Source organism: Salmo salar, chromosome ssa24 (genome assembly GCF_905237065.1).
Source record: "Salmo salar chromosome ssa24, Ssal_v3.1, whole genome shotgun sequence".
NCBI lineage: Eukaryota > Metazoa > Chordata > Actinopteri > Salmoniformes > Salmonidae > Salmo > Salmo salar.
In genome coordinates this window covers 38894431-38909691 of record NC_059465.1, presented here as the reverse complement: position 1 = coordinate 38909691, position 15261 = coordinate 38894431, and the positions used below count along the sequence as shown (strand labels likewise).

General features: G+C 43.4%; 1 protein-coding gene across 3 annotated transcripts in view; it reads left to right on the top strand.

Moving 5' to 3' along the window:
- bmpr1ba (bone morphogenetic protein receptor, type IBa) overlaps positions 1 to 15261 on the top strand; it is a 164817-nt gene that overhangs the window by 92541 nt on the left and 57015 nt on the right. The window lies entirely within an intron of this gene.

The following is a 15261-nucleotide window of genomic DNA, read 5'->3' as shown; positions in this document are numbered from 1 at the left end:
TTTTCTTCTGTAGTAACCAGCAACAATTCTAACACAAGGGGTTCACATGGAAAAACAGTGGTTAGTAATACTCCTATTGAACCCCCCCTCTGTATCTCTCTCTGTTTTCCTTTCTTTATAGGAACATTTACTTTTGTATAAAAATAAAGAGTTGTGTCTGAAATGGCACCCTATGCCCAATATAGTGCACTACTTTTGGCCATGGCCCATAGGACTCTGGTCAAAAGTAGTGCACTATATACGGCAACTGAGTTAGGAAGGACGCCTGTATCTTTTTTATAGTGACTGCACATTTTTTCTCCTGAACTTATTTAGGCTTGCCATAACAAAGAGGTTGAATATTTATTGGCTAAAGACATTTCAGCTTTCCATTTTTTATCAATTCAAAATTATAAGGTATTGTGTGTATTCCAGTTACACTAAATCAAAATGTAATCTATTTTTAATTCAGGCTGCAACACCACAATGTGGAGACGGTCCAGTGGTGTGAATACTTTCTGAAGGCACTGTAGGGTATAGGGTGCCACTTCTGATACTGCCACAGATATTTACAGTTATACAAAACTGGTAGTAAAAGTTATCTGAAATTGGAAGGCACAGATCGGGCCTTTAATGTTAAAACTCAACATTAAATGGAGGGTTTTTAAACACTCCACTACTCAACAGTGGGACAGCACAGACGGCTTTATTCAGAACTCACGGGACTGTTGGCTGCAGCTCAGGAAGTGCCAAAGACTGCTACTGCAGGAGGTCCGCAAAAATGAATAAATATACAATGCTGTGGAAAAAGTATTTGCCCCCTTTTTAATTTTCTTTACTTTCCATCGTTTTTATACTGAACGTTATCAGATCTTCAACCAAAACCTAATATTAGATAAATGGAACCTGAGTTTACAAATAACTAAATAAATTATACTTATTTTATTTAATTAACAAAGTTATGCAACTCCCAATTCCCCTGTGTGAAAAAGCAATTGCCCCCTTACACTCAATAACTGGTTCTGCCACCCTTAGCTGCAATGACTCCAACCAAACACTTCCTGTAGTTGTTGATCAGTCTCTCACGTCGCTGTGGAGGAATTTTGGCCCACTCTTGCATGCAGAACTGCTTTAAATCAGCGACATTTGTGGGTTTTCAAGCATGAACTGCTTTTTTCAAGTCCTGCCACAATATCTCAGTTGGGATTATGTCTGGACTTTGAGTAGGCCATTCCGAAATGTCAAATTTTGTTGCTTTTTAACCATTTTCCTGTAGACTTGATTGTGTGTTTTGGATCATTGTCTTGCTGCATGACCCAGCTGCACTTCAGCTTCAGCTCACAAACGGATGGCCTGACATTCTCCTGTAGAATTCTCTGATACAGAACTGAATTCCTTCTATTAAGGCAAGTCGTCCAGGTCCTGAGACAGCAAAGCATCCCCAAACCATCACACTACCACCACCATGCTTGACTGTTGGTATGAGGTTCTTACTGTGGAATGCAGTGTTTGGTTTTCACCAGTCATATTGGAACCCATGTCTTACCTGCTCTTCATACTAACAAAAAATGTATTGACACCTACTAAAATGTCTTAATTATAATGCACATAATATTTAACATTTCTTGTTGCTGCAGGATTATTTTCCTGCTGTGGTCAAACTGGTCAAATTAACATTCAGAACACCTTCCCAATACTGAGTTGCACCTTTTACCCCCCCACACACACACCCCTCATTCGTCCGGGCATAATATATTATATTTTTTATTTAATCATAAACTACAAGGCGTAGAAAGCGTTCCACAGGGATGCTGACCCATGTTGACTCCAATGCTTCCCACAGTTGGTTAAAGTTGGCTAGATGTCCTTTGGGTGGTGGACCATTCTTGATACACACAGGTAACTGTTGAGCGTGAAAAACCCAGCAGCGTGGCAGTTCTTGACACACATACCCCATTCAAAGGAACTTAAATATTTTGCCTGTCTCCTCCCCTTCATCTACACTTATTGAGGTGGATTTAACAAGTGACATCAATATTGTGCGTAGGTAGAATCTAGTGAGTACTGTAGGTAGAATCTAGTGAGTACTGTAGGTAGAATCTTGTAGGTAATATCTGAGTACTGTAGGTAGAATCTAGTAGGTAATATCTAGTGAGTACTGTAGGTAGTATCTAGTGAGTACTGTAGGTAGAATCTAGTGAGTACTGTAGGTAGAATCTAGTGAGTACTGTAGGTAGAATCTAGTGAGTACTGTAGGTAGAATCTTGTAGGTAATATCTGAGTACTGTAGGTAGAATCTAGTAGGTAATATCTGAGTACTGTAGGTAGAATCTAGTAGGTAATATCTAGTGAGTACTGTAGGTAGTATCTAGTGAGTACTGTAGGTAGAATCTAGTGAGTACTGTAGGTAGAATCTAGTGAGTACTGTAGGTAGAATCTAGTGAGTACTGTAGGTAGAATCTTGTAGGTAATATCTGAGTACTGTAGGTAGAATCTAGTAGGTAGTATCTAGTGAGTACTGTAGGTAGAATCTAGTAGGTAGTATCTAGTGAGTACTGTAGGTAGAATCTAGTGAGTACTGTAGGTAGAATCTAGTGAGTACTGTAGGTAGAATCTAGTGAGTACTGTAGGTAGAATCTAGTGAGTACTGTAGGTAGAATCTAGTGAGTACTGTAGGTAGAATCTTGTAGGTAATATCTGAGTACTGTAGGTAGAATCTAGTAGGTAATATCTACTGAGTATTGTAGGTAGAATCTTGTAGGTAGTATCTAGTGAGTACTGTAGGTATTATCTAGTGAGTACTGTAGGTAGAATCTAGTGAGTACTGTAGGTAGAATCTAGTTAGTACTGTAGGTAGAATCTTGTAGGTAATATCTACTGAGTACTGTAGGTAGATTCTTGTAGGTAGAATCTAGTGAGTACTGTAGGTAGAATCTTGTAGGTAGTATCTAGTGAGTACTGTAGGTAGAATCTAGTGAGTACTGTAGGTAGAATCTAGTGAGTACTGTAGGTAGAATCTTGTAGGTAGTATCTAGTGCGTACTGTAGGTAGTATCTAGTGCGTACTGTAGGTAGAATCTAGTGCGTACTGTATGTAGTATCTAGTGAGTACTGTAGCTAGAATCTATAGTGAATACTGTAGGAAGACTGTAGTTGGGATTTGTGTCCCAACAGTTGTATTACCGTTGCCCAATAGTTTTTCAGAGCGCTTGGGAGGAAGTTATCTTTGATCAGTTCCAGGAAGAAGTCGGACTTATCCCTCTCGCTGGGGATTTGCAAAACTAATCCACCCTCCAGCGACAAGTGTGAGTAGGTCAGGACAGAGGCTTGGGCAGTGGATACCTGTGATACCAGGAACACGCTGGTTGCGGTCTTCAGGTCATCAAACCATGCATGCCACCTGTAATGTTTATACTACAGAAATAGGATCTGGCCTGGAGTTAGTTCGCTAGCTAGCTAGAGTCTTTGTTCTGTTTCTGTATTCTACCTCTCTCCACACACAGCTTCCCTTCTACTCTGTCGACAGCCATTCAACCAGAATCACCTTTGAGAAAAGAGTGAAAAGAATCTCTGTGTGTGTGTGTGTGTGACATCAGAGAGGTTTGTCAGTGCATGGAGGATTGGGTGGGGTTGGAGGTCAGAGGTCAGTGATAGGGTCACAGGGCTAGTCTTGTGTTTCACCCGAAGATGTGGGGCCTCTGTTCCTGTTTTACCCTGGCTAGGGCCTGCTGAATGAGACCAAAGAGCGCAGAAGTGAGAGAGGGGAAATTAAAACGTGTGTTTTCAGGTATCTAGATGATACAGATCTTAATGGCTTGTTATTAGAGCTGGTGGGAGGGGGCGGTGTGTGTGTGTGAAGGTCTCCGGTGGTCATGTGAGAGATTGGGTGAGCTTTTGGACCCCCAACAGAGGCTGCTCTATATTTGGTAGTTGAGGCACGGCTGACGACCCCTTCCAGTGACCCTCGTGACCCACACACCTGCTCTCCCTCAGACAGCAGCACATCCATCCTCTTATTGTGTCCATAACGTCTCTGTCTCTCTGTCTCTGTCTCTCTCTCTGTCTTTCTCTCTGTCTCTGTCTTTGTCTCTGTCTCTCTCTCTCTGTCTTTGTCTCTGTCTCTCTGTCTCTGTCTCTGTCTCTCTCTCTCTCTCTCTCTCTCTCTCTCTCTCTCTCTCTCTTGTCTCTCTCTCTTTGTCTCTGTCTCTGTCTCTCTCTCTCTCTCTCTCTCTCTCTCTCTCTCTCTCTCTCTCTCTCTCGTAGCTACATACAGACTGGAAGTTATTTTCTATACAGTGCGTACATTTATAAGAAACTGTTGGAAGCAATGAAACTTACAAATGAACATGTCTTTGTATGTATTTTTTGGTAATGGAGTCAAGCTCGTAGAGTTATGATGGCTGTGTGTTACTATGTTTCATCGCTTCAACTACATTGTGTTCAGGTTACGCAATGTAGTTGCGTAACCTGTTGTTTACAATGATTATTTCCTACCAACGTCTTTATGTCATTAGTTCACCATATGGTTGGCATACTAAGCAATTCTGGTTGTGTGTATGTCCCTTTCAACGCCACTGTGTCATCCCCAGTGCGTGATCAGTCCCAAAACCCCTGTTCTTTATTTAGCTCCTAGGGTTAAGGGTCAGGGGTGCGTAGGGAACATATGAATGACTGCTTGTTATCAGGTGCTGGACAGAAGATCTTCTGTATGTGTGTCTCAGGCAGGCAGCAGGAAACTTGGATTCACAGTCCTAGCGCTGAACTCTGAGGTAAATAAGAAACACAAGCCAATCGATATACACTAACTCACAAATAAACCCTTGAAAACAAAATAAAATCCTCTAGACTATATCACATTTGCATGTTGGTCATTTAGCAGATGCTAGTATCCAGAGAGACTTAGTCGGTGCATTCAGCTAAGGTAGGTAAGTCAACTACATGTCTCAGTCATTGCTTTGTCATTATTGGGTATCGTGTGTAGATTTGATAAGGGGGAAGAAAAAAAATTCTATACATTTTAGAGTAAGGCTGTAACAAAATGTGGGAAAAGTCAAGGGGTCTCTCTGAATTAGAGAGGTGCGGGGGGCTGCCTTAATCCACATCCAAGAGTACTTTTTAGTGCAAGAAACACAACAGTGGTGTTTTAATAATAAAATAATGAACAGGATCGAGAGCGGCTTGTAAGCTAATATCATTTTGAATTGCACACAGCAAATGCCAGTCTTTTGGGTTGAGTCGTACTCCCTCCCTTTCTAAGTATCTTAGTTCTCATCAGTAGGCAGGTGACCTCTGACCCCGACACAGTAAATGGTGTCGGTCCATCCTGCCACCCAACCTGGCAGCTCATCTGATACATCTGCTTTTTATGTAATGGCGTCTCCCATGAACCCTCCACTGCCCCTCCTATGCCCCATACCTTTCATCCCCTCCTCCATTCACTAGAGCTGTGGCCTCAGAAGGAGCTGGCCATCATTTGATTGGTTAGCTAATGTTGGCTCTATGCCCAAATGGTGACCGGTGACCTCATGTTGGCTCTATGGCCAAATGGTGACCTGTGAGTTTGTTTCTTCTTCATTTTCAGCCTCTTTCAGGCTCTTTCTCCCACCTCTCTATTTCCCCCCTCGCCATATCTCTCTCTCTCTCTCTCTCTCTTGCACACATTCTCCTTCCTACTGGGCACAGACGTCTATTCCACATTGATTCAACCAATGTGTGCCCAGTGGGCTCTCACTCTATCTCTCTCTCTCTCTTGCACATATTTCCCCCCTCTGCTTCCTCCTCCCCTCCCTTGTCCCCTCTCCCTCCTTGCCCCTCTTTCATTCTAATTTCATTATTCCCCCTTTCTGTGTAATTGGCACCTTGTTTCGGGGGCTCCTAATTGGAATGGGGAGACAGGTGGCGCCACTCTGTTGTGATGGTTCTTGTTAGCGCTGCAGTCTCTGTAATCTCTTTCTTTATGCAGCGTGAATGTATCAACTCCTGACGCTGTGCCCCGCTGCGCCACTCACCCGTGGTGAACCCTGACGCCCCTCCACTGCCCTTCCAACACCCCCCCACCCCCACCCTCACCCCTCGTTACTGTCAAAGCCCGTGATGTGGGCCGCTGTGGATGGCTGCCCTCACTCAGGAACAGAAACGGGGCTGCTTGCCCTAGACTGGCTGGGGGCTGGGGTAAACTCCCTGGGGCAGGCCTCGGAAGGAGGAGAACCAATGTGATGTTGGGACGTGTGGTAGAAGGATGAAACGTGCATCGACCATCTTTGTGCAGCAGGAGGAAGTGGTGACAGTGGATGAGCTGTTAGCTGGAGTGAATAATAATACAAATACTGAGCTATATTGTAATATTGTATATATTGATCAAATATATATAAAATATATATATTTTATACTAACACAATTGCTCAGAGAATAAGTAATACTTTTTTTCTCAAAAAGGTAGTGGTCAAAATGATTGACAAATATAAATATTCTTATAAATAAAGTAGTCAAAAGTTTAGTATTTGTTACAATATTCCTAGCACACAATGACTACATCAAGTTACAGAGGGTCAAAGATCATACCCCCAAGACATTAACAGGGAAGGTTATCATGTCTTGGGCTTATGATCTTTGACCCTCTAACTTTCTCACTCATCATTATTCACGATTCATTCAGGATAATCCGTAATCATGGCAGCATCCACATTAATATAGAAGTGTTTAGAAACATATTCTATTCTTATTTACAACAAAAGTGACTCCAAAGTGACACCATATATTATTTACCAATCATTTCTATTGGGCACAAAATCATCTGAAACACAACCAAAACAAACAGCAAATGCATTCAACAAATGTGTAGAGTCACAAGCCTGATGTAGACATTGGTGCTAGGAATGTGAGACCAAATACTAAACTTTTTACTACTTTTATTTAGGAGAATCTTTAGGGGTGTCCAGAAAAACATTACTTGTTAAACAAAATAGCTTTCACCGAGCAATTGTATGATTATATAATAATGTAGTTTCCCCAATTTTTGGGGCGTCAATAATTTCAGACACCACTGTATATGTCGTCTCTTATAACTGTTTCTAATTTAACCACCCCTTCCTCCTGATCTTCTAACTGGGTCTGGGTCCAAGTTTAGTTCTGAGTTCAGGTCTAGGCCTTTCCAGCCTAATGTGTTCAGGCAGGTGTGGGGGTTAGTGAGGGTTTGTAGGTCAATGCTGTGCTCTGCTTGGCCGTCAACACAACCCTTAATTAGTCCCCTACTGCTTACTGGCACCCTCCTTTACCTCTCTCCTCCTCTCCACCACGCCACAATCTCCCTCTCTCCTCCTCTACGTCACAATCTCCCTCTCTCCTCCTTTCTCTCGTTTAGTCGTTCTCCCTCACACTTCCTCTTTCCACACAATCAAACTCACTATTTTCTCCCCTCTCTCTCGAACACATATCTCCCCCTCTCTTTCATTGACTCACTCTTTTCTCTCCATCTCTCTCAAATACACATACACTACACTGTATTTCATATTTGTAACGAAATGTCAGCGCCTTCAGACATTTTTCATACTGCTTGACTTATTCCACACTGTGTTACATCATGAATTCAAAATGGATTCAATATAAAACTAATTCTCACCCATCTACAAACAATATCCCATTATGATGTGAAAACATGTTTTTAGAATTTTTTGCAAATTTATTAAAAAGGAATTATATATCTCATCTCATTTACATAAGTATTCACACCCAAGTCAATACATGTTAGAATCACCTTTGGCTTTCTGTGTAAGTCTCTAAGAGTTTTGGACACCTGGATTGTACAATATTTGCACATTATTCTTTGAAAAATTCTTCAAGCTGGTTGTTGATCATTGCTAGACAGCCAAAGATTCCATTACTTTTTAACCCAAAAAAAACTCCCTAGTCCTTGCCGATGAGAAGCATACCCATAACATGATGCAGCCACCACCAAGCTTGAAAATAATGTTTTGTATTCGGCACATAAAGTTAATTTCAGTTTTACTTTAGTGCCTTATTGCAAACATGATGCATGTTTTGGAAGATTTTTATTCTGTACAGGTTTCCTTTTCACTCTGTGTAGTACTCTTTAGTATTGTGTTGTAACTACAATGTTGTTGATCCATCCTCAGTTTTCTCCCATCACAGCCATTAAACTCTAAATGTTTGGTGAAATCACTGAGCGGTTTCCTTCCTCTCCGACAATGAGTTACGAAGGACTAGGGCTGTGGCGGTCACAAAGTTTAGTCGGCCGGTGATTGCCAAGCAAATAACTGTCTGTCTCACGGTAATTGACCGTTAATTAATCTTCTGGCTTCCACACATAGCCTACAAGCCATTTTAAAAAGTCTAATAAATCCATGTAAAATAGCCTACACCTTCACAATAAATCCATTATTTATTTTAGACAGGTCTAAATAAGCATGATATGAAGAAAATGTAGTCTATTTCAGAAGAGCAGAATAGCATACTCTTGAGTTGTCCTGATGTGGCTATGCCATATGGCTGTGGGCTACACTAGTTCATTTAGCAGACAACATTTGCTTAGAATTCCATGGCATTATTTTACAGTATGAAGAATACAATTGAACAAAGCAGAATAAAATATAAATATTTTCTCAATGATTTGAGGGAGTGCGCACATGTGGCTATTCTGTATTGAGCGGTTAACATTGAAATAGGTACTCCTATATGCTTAATTTAGAGTTATTTATGTAACTTTAGTTGTTCTACAAACATGAGGCTATATGTTTTGATGTTTAATACATTGTAAGGCTGCATGATGAGACTGTAATGATGATTTGAAAAAAGTTGCTTGAAAGGCATGAGCTCCGCTTAGTTTTTTGCGCAGGCTGTACACACTCCAATAGTCTCTCATTCACAATTTGACAAGCAGTTGATAATGCCTAGAATTTCACGCGGCATCCCTGTTTGTGGCCGTAATGCACCCTAAAAAATCCATTCCTATAAGGCTATTTCTTCACATTATAAGCACAGCAATGCACACATGGTAGTAGTGTCACGCCCTGACCTTATAGAGCCTTTTTATTCTCTATTTTGGTTAGGTCAGGGTGTGACTAGGGTGGGTACTCTAGTTGTTGTATTTCTATGTTGGCCTGGTATGGTTCCCAATCAGAGACGGCTGTCTATCGTTGTCTCTGATTGGGGATCATATTTAGGCAGCCTTTTCCCACCTGTTTGTTGTGGGATCTTGTCTATGTCTAGTTGCCTGCGAGCACTACATTAGCTTCACGTTTCGTTTTGCGCTTTATTGTTTTCTATGAGTTTCATCTAATAAACAAGTGGAACTCTATGCACGCTGCGCCTGAACCAGAGCCAGTCCACACGGAGTGGTCGGAGGAGCCAAGGTGTGAACCAGAGCCAGTCTGGGAGAGGAAGGTGAACTTGGAGGGGAGTGAAGGGTGTGAATCAGAGACAGTTAAGGAGTTGATGGGGAAATTGGAGGAGAGAGTTATGAGAGAGCTGTTGTGTTGGTGCATGAGGCACGACATTCGCCCTAAGGAGCGTGTCCTCAGTTTAATGCCACCTGAGTCAGCTCTCCGTACTCGTCCTGAGGAGCGTGCTAGCCGTCTGGTGAAGACTGTGCCGGCCCCACGCACCAGGTCTCCGGTACACCTCCCCAGCCCTGCACGTCCTGTACCAGCTCTACGCACTTGCCCTGAAGTAAGTGTCCCCAGTCCGGTACGTCCTGTGCCTGCTCCCCGCACTCGCCCTGATGTACGCCTCCACAGCCCAGTACGTCCTGTGCTAGCTCCCCGCACTTGCCATGCGAAGGTTGTCATCTGTCCAGGAATCGTTGTGCCAGCTCTACGCTCCAGACCTCCAGTGCGCCTCCACAGCCCAGTATGTCCTGTGCCGGTTCTATGCACCGTGTCTCCAGTGCGCCTCCACAGCCCAGTGCGTCCTGTGCCAGCCCCCCGCACTTGCCGTGCGAAGGTTATTTGTCCAGCACACATTGTGCCAGCTCTACGCTCCAGACCTCCAGTGCGGCTCCACAGCCCGGTACGCCCTGTGCCAGCTCAACGCAACAGGCCTCCAACGACGGTCCCAAGTCCAGAGCTTCCGGCGACAGTTCCCGGTCCAGAGCCTCCGGCGACAGTCCGGAGTCCCCGGCGACGATCCGTGGTCCGGAACCGCCACCGAGGCTAGATCCCCACCTGGACCCTCCCCCATAGAGTCAGGTTTTGCGGCCGGAGTTCGCACCTTTGAGTTTCATCTAATCCACGGTCCGGAGGAACTCTATGCACTCTAAGCCTTGTTCCAATCCTTCAAACAACGATCGTGACAAGTAGGCTATAAGCGCAAATGTTCCTTTAGCGGGAAAACCGTTATCAAAAGTGACCGCAAATGCAATTATGCATGTAAGGCTTTCATTATAAAGGTGGCATTTTTATGGTGAAAATTATCTTCAGCAAATTTGAAACTCACTCGCTGCTTACAGTGCATTCAGAAAGTATTCAGGCCCCTTCAATTTTTCCACATTTTCTGCCACGATGTTTAACAGAAGAGAGAAACCCCTAAATTATATTTTTTCAACTTGAAACTTGATGACTTTTCCTAGAGTGACCCCAAAATTAGAAAAAGTGAAACGTCGCCTTTGTTCATATTTCCATGAAAGCTGTACACCACCAGGGTACAAAGATTGTCTTAGGGTAATTTTTGACCCGGCAGTTATAAAAGACACACACACACACACACACACACACACTGAGAAATTGAGATTGTGTGCTACTGATTGAACTCAGACAAAACTAAAACTTTCTTGTGTATATGCAGCATCTCCCCTCTACGACCCCACACATGGCTCAGGTTCACAGAGAAAATTAAAACAAGAGAGCAATGATTTAGAAGAGGAGGAGGTATCTGAAGAAGAGGATGGGGAAGAATACAACCCAGAACACGTTGCATAATCTTCAGATGAAGAAGAAATCCCCCAAGCTGGAAGATACTTTTTTGTCAAAGAACAGCAAAATAACATGGTTCTTGTCACCATATGACAGCCAGGGCAGGATGGCAGCACACAATGTCAGAAGGATGACCCCATGGCCCACAAGACACGCAGTTGCCCATGCCCAGGACATCGCCTCAACATTCTACATGTTCATCACACCAGCCATCGAAAAATCATCCTGGAGATGACAAATATGGAGGGTTTCCGTAAATATGGAGACAACTGGAAAAGGATGTATGAGATTGACCTGCGTGCCTAGATAGGGCTGCTAATCTTAGTGGGTGTGTATAGGTCCCGAGGTGAGGCTACGTGTAGTCTCTGGGATGCAGAGAGTGGAAGGGCGATTTTCCGTGCCACTGAAAGTCTTTCACACTTTGTAAAGAATGCTACGATTTGATAACCATGAGTCAAGACCTGCAAGACTTGTGAGAGACAAACTGGCAACCATAAGAGAGGTCTGGGAGAAGTGGGTGGAGCGTCTGCCATACCTCTACAACCCTGGGCCTGAAGTAACCATGGATGAGCAACTGGTTCCATTCAGAGGTACATTTTTATTTTCATATCTGTAATGTAAGTGATTTTCACTGTTCATTTTGTGTATTGCTGTAAAATCATTGATTTATGTGATTGTTTTCTGTGACACTGATACCAATTACTGATAGTAATCTTTTATCATAAGGTCGCTGTCAGATATGGGTGGAACAATCCAGCTACGCTTGGAAGATGCAAGTCTACACAGGGAAGCCGACCACTGGAGGCCCGGAGAAGAACCAGGGGATGCGGGTTGTGCTTGATGTGACAAACTGAGGAGGCACAATGTCACGTGTGACAATTTCTTAACCTCTTATGAACTCAGCCAGCAGCTCCTGAAGAGAAAGATCACCATGGTTGGCACAGTTAGAAAGAACAAGCCTGAGCTCCCCCTGCACTCCTCGCAACAAGGGGGAGAGAAGCCTTCTCATCAAATTTTGCCTTCTCCCCCACCACCTCTCTAGTTTCTTATCTCCCAAAGAGGAACAAGAATGTGGTCCTCCTGAGCACACTGCACAAAACAGCTGAGATCAGTGATCATGAGGACAGGAAGCCAGCCATCATCCTGGACTACAACCACAACAAAGGAGGCGTGGACAACCTGGTGATTGGAACTTACAGCTACAGGAGGATGACTGCCCGCTGGCCCCTGGTCATCATCCATAACGTCATTGATGTGTCCTCATACAACGCCTTCGTGATATGGAACAAGATCAACCCTACTTGGATGCCTGATAAGTGGAACAAGAGGAGGGTGTTCCTGGAGCAGCTGGGAAAGGCTCTTGTAACCCCACACATTCAAAGAATAGAGCGCCTCCCCCACACAGCGGCCTCTGCAGCGCTTGTGAAAGCTGTTCGGGGGCTGAATCTTGTCCTGATCCACCTGAGGCTGGGGCAGGCAAGAGGAGGAGATGCCAATTCTGCCCCCCAATGAAGGACTGTAAAACAAATACTATGTGCTGCACGTGAGAAATACATCTGCATGCACACATCTCCATGCACACACACTTGCATACTGTCCTACATGTGCTAATTAGAGTTGATTGATTTATATTCTTCACATTTTTGTTTTGTATCTTTATTGTTATTTATACACCTTGTGGGTGGGGGCAATGGTTCAAAAAATGGAGAAGACTAGTATTTTGTAGTTGAATTCCTCATTGTACAGTATATAAGAATATATCAAAATGTTGGCAAAAAAGTTCAAGACTGTTATTGTTTCCCTTCAATAAAATGAATTCAAAACTACTTTCTGCACATTTCTTCTGCTTTCTTAGGCTATGCAAGTGCTATCTCTTGCTAGAAATGCTTACAACTATGCAGTACCTTCAGCAATAATAATAAACCTGACCGGTTGTTTCTTCATCAAAATAGATTTGGGATTTAAAATTCAATTAAGCTGCTTTATTTTAGGGGTTTAGTGAAGGCGGGTCATTTTTTTACCCTTGGGACAAGGAAGGGGACTATACAGAATGTTAAGACTACACAAGGGTTAAGTATTCAGACCCTTTGCTGTGAGACTGAAAATTGAGGCCACCTGTGGTAAATTCAATTGATTGGATATGATTTGGAAAGGCACACACCTGTCTATATAAGGTCCCATAGTTGACAGTGCATGTCAGAGCAAAAACCAAGCCATGAGGTCGAAGGAATTGACCGTAGAGCTCCGAGACAGGATTGTGTCGAGGCACAGATCTAGGGAAGGATACCAAAACATTTCTGTGGCATTGAAGGTCCTCAAGAACACAGTGGCCTCCATCGTTCTTAAATGGAAGAAGTTTGGAACCATCAAGACTCTTCCTAGAACTGGCCATCCAACGAAACTGAGCAATCGGGGAGAAAGGGCTTGGTCAGAGAGGTGACCAAGAACCCAATGGTTACTCTGGCGGAATTCCTTTGTGGAGATGGGACAACCGTCTCTGCAGCACTCCACCAATCAGGCCTTTATGGTAGAGTGGCCAGACGGAAGCCACTCCTCAGTAAAAGGCACATGACAGCCCGCTTGGAGTTTGCCAAAAGGCACGTAAATGATTCAGATCACGAGAAACAACATTCTCTGAGCTGATGAAGCCAGGATTGAACACTTCTGGAGGAAACCTGGCACCATCCCTACAGTGAAGCATGGTGGTGGCAGCATGTGTTTATGTTTTTCAGTGGAAGAGACTGGGAGACTAGTCAGGATCGAGGGAAAGATGAACGGAGCATAGTAAATTGAAATCCTTGATGAAAACCTGCTCTTGAGCACTCAGGACCTCAGACTGGGGCGAAGATTCACCTTCCATCAGAACAACGACCTAAAGCACACAGCCAAGACAACGCAGGAGTGGCTTTGGGACAAATCTCAATGTTGTTGAATGGCCCAGCCAGAGCCCGGACTTGAACTCGATCAAATATCTCTGGAGAGACCTGAAATAGTTGTGCAGCGACGCTCCCCATCTAACCTGACAGAGCTTGAGAGTATCTGCAGAGAAGAATCGGAGAAACTCCCCAAATACAGGTGTGCCAAGCTTGTAGCGTCATACCCAAGAATACTCGAGGCTGTAATCACTGTCAAAGGTGCTTCAACAAAGTACTGAGTAAAGGGTCTGAATACTTATGTAAATGTAATATTTCAGTTTTTCTATGTTTAATAAATTAGCAAACGTTTCGGGGTTTTTTTTACGTGTGATTTTGAGATTGAAAAACCAGATTTTACAAAACCTGGAAAAACAACACTTTTTTGTTGTTGTACCCTATGTTATTCTCTGAAAATAGACATTTCTTCTTGCACTTCACACAGATTTTTTGTTTGTTTCTGTGAAAAAAATGTCACCTTTTTGGGTCCTCACCAGTTTGCATCCCTGATTTCTGTGTGTGGTCTGCAGCATGGGTTCCTCTGTGGAATGCCCTCCCTAACCCTATCCAGCCGTTTGTTTGTTTTGCCTTTTTCAAAGAAAGGGAGATGTTTGAGTTATTAGGCAGTCCTCCTCCTATTACTCCTCTGGGTCGTCTGCTTTTGGTTGCATCCAGAAATATCACCATATTCCCTATATAGTTCACTACTTTTGACCAAGTGCCCTTTTGACCAGGGCCCCATAGGGATTAACTCCCAAGAAAGTATTTCCTTCATATCAAACCTGCAATGTCCGCCGCGGCCAGCTCTGAACTGATGGAATGCAATTAAGATGGAGAGGACAGATCAGAAAAGGCGGGGGAAAGACGGAGCTTGTGTATAGTTTTGTGTTCTCTCTCGGATACCTTCTACTCCCCATTTGCTTCTTGTGGTCTCTTTCGCTCCTGATCTTACCTGATCTTTCCCCTTATCATGACACAGATCAGTGTTGTGATAAGGGGAAAGATCAGATCAGTGTTGTGATAAGGGGAAAGATCAGATCATTGTTTTGAAAAGAGGAAAGATTTAGCCCAACATCAGTATTAAATGCTTTGGCTGATCCATAACCAATTTGAACAACTTTGAATTTCAAACACAACAGCACAGAAAGTTATGTAATGCCACACAATGAAGGTATTTTAAATTCCACTAGCAGCCCGTGGTGGAGCACAGAACTCAACACGGGACCCTTTAATGTGGGTTAAATAGCATTAGCATATTAATGGGAGAAACAAGTGCCAGCTTTCTCAAGAGGGGAAAATCCATCAGTGCTGCCAGACAGCAGTAGTCCAGGAGCCATTGGAAAGCAGATGAGTCTAGAGAGTAGAGTTGGAGTTTATTAAGCTAGCAGAGACAAAAGTCCCCTCCTCCCCCTCCTCCAGCCCTTCCACTCCTCATCCCCTCCTCCT